This window comes from Camelus ferus, chromosome X (assembly GCF_009834535.1).
Source record: "Camelus ferus isolate YT-003-E chromosome X, BCGSAC_Cfer_1.0, whole genome shotgun sequence".
NCBI classification, from domain to species: domain Eukaryota; kingdom Metazoa; phylum Chordata; class Mammalia; order Artiodactyla; family Camelidae; genus Camelus; species Camelus ferus.
In genome coordinates, this window is record NC_045732.1 from 22,777,052 (window position 1) to 22,779,609 (window position 2,558).

The following is a 2,558-nucleotide window of genomic DNA, read 5'->3' on the forward strand; positions in this document are numbered from 1 at the left end:
ATAGCAACTCAAATCATAATTGCAACCCAAATGGTCTTCAATGGGTAAATGAATAAACCACTGTGGTGCAGCCTTATAATCGAATATGAGCAATAATAAAAAACATAGATGAGACCCAAAGGCACTATGCTCAGTGAAATAAGTCACTTTTGAAGGTTATATACTGCATGATTCAATTTTATATGAAATTCTGGAAAAAAGAAAGCTATAGTGATAGAGAAGATGATTGGTTGCCAAGGATTAGGGGTATGACTACAAAGGGGCAGGCTGAGGGTAATTTTTTAAATGATGCAAGTTTTCTGCATCCAGTTTGTGGCAGAGGTTACACAAATTTAAACATTTGCTAAAACTCATGGAACTGTACCCCAAAAACAAAAGAGTCATTTTTACTATATGTTAATTTCTAAAAAGCTCTTAGAACTTTACACCAAAAAAGTCAATGGTACTGTTTGTTATTTTATAATAAAATAAAATTTTTAAAAAGAGAAAAAATTTAATAGCACTACATATCCACTGAAATGGGTAAAATTTTTAAAAACCTGACCACAACAAGTGCTGGTAAGGATGTGGAACAACTAAAACTCTTAGTACAGCTAGTGGAATTGTTAAGTGGTACAAGTACATTGGGAAAAAAGTTTACCTGTGACTAAAATGTTAACACATAGACCATGCAAACAAGTCACTCCATTTACCCAAAAGAAATGAAAACATTTGTCCACACAAATACATAAATGTTCATGGCAGTTTTATTTATAATAGCCTAAAACTGGAAACAATCCAAACATCCACCAATAGGTGAATGTATAAAAAAAAAACTGTGTTATATCCACACAATGGAATAATACTCAGCAATTAAAAGGAATGAACTATTGGTATATGCAGCAATACGGATGAATCTCAAAATAACCACGCTGAATGAAAGAAGCAAAACTAAAAGAAAAAGAAAAAGAGTAGTAGCATTAAGAGTAGATTATATGCAGCCAACGACAGAATTACTGAACTGGAAGGTAGGTCAAAAGAAACTATCCAGAATGAAGCATGGAGAGACTTAAAGAATGGAAAATGTATTTGAAAAAGTATGAGACACTGGAGATACGATGTAGAGAACTAGCTCATATTTCACTGAACTCCCAGAAGGAAAGGCAAGAGAGAATGGAAGAAGAAGCAACATTTGAAGAGATAACAAGTCATTAATCTCTGGTTTCAAGAAGCCCAACAAATCCTAAGCAGGATAAATCAAAAGAAATTCACACCTAGACATATCGTGGTGAAACTACAGTGGGGAAAAAGCACATAGAGGGGCAAACACTGATTACTTTCCAAGGAGCAATAGTGAGATCAATAACTGACTTCTCAATGGGAACAATGGAATTCAGAAAACAATGTAATGAAAGGAACTGTCAACCTAGAATTCTTTATCTAGGGTTTAAAACACACAGAGAATTAAAATAAATCACAAAGGTAACATTTAAGTTGGGGAGACTAATCTATAGCCCTTGCATTTTTTTCAGAGAAGTGTAAAAGTGCCAATTAACATTTGACTTTGATACGTTAAGAAACCATATTGTAATGTCCAGGGTAACCATTATTGAAATAGTAAAAGAAACTTCTTTTATTTGCAGACTAACAGAAGGGAAAAAGCGGAGTAGTAAAAAATAAATCCAAAATAAGGAAATAGATGAAAGGTAAATATGCAGCTAAATTTATTCAACAATCACTAAAAGTGGGAAAATCAGATCTTATGTGCCTAATGTTCTGATGCAGTATGAAGCGTATGGCACCACCTATTACGTATTCTTGCCAAAAGAACTGAATATAGATCTAATCAAGGTTTCAGATCTAACCACCCACTTACAAGAAATAAGAGCAATAGAAGAGCAAGTTAAATGACATCATGAGGAAGCAACCAGCCAAATGCAGTCTGTGAGACATTCCATATAACAAATGGCCTGGTTTCTCTGAAAAAGTAACTCCATAGAAAAGGGTGGGTAGTGAGTGAAGAACTCTTAAAGAATAAAAGAGTCAATTAGGGAAATTTAGATATGGATTGGATAATGTATTATAATCAATTATTGTAAATGTTTCTACATCTGATGAGGGCATGATAAATTTTTTAAAATGTCATCTGAGAAGCATACTTGGGTATTTAGCAGTGAAACTACATGATATCTAGGATTTGCTTTAAAACACTGCAGAATAAAATGGGATGGGAGGGACAGATGAAAAGAAATTGGCAGAATGTTGGTAATTACTGAATCTAGATAATGGGAAATTGGGGGTCCATTATCCTATTCTGACTGCTTCTGTTATGTTTGAATTTTCACAACAAAAATGTTAAAAAGTATGCAGCAGGTTAGACAGATAAATATCAAATATTTCACTGAGTACATTAAAAATAAAACAGTTAACAGGAGTAAAATTGTATTGAATTTTTAAATTTTGCTTATATACTGCTTATAAGAGACTAATCTAAAGCATGATGATACCATAAGGTTAAAAGTAAAGATTTTTTAAAGGAAAATATTAAGAATGATATATTTGCAAGCACATGATAAACC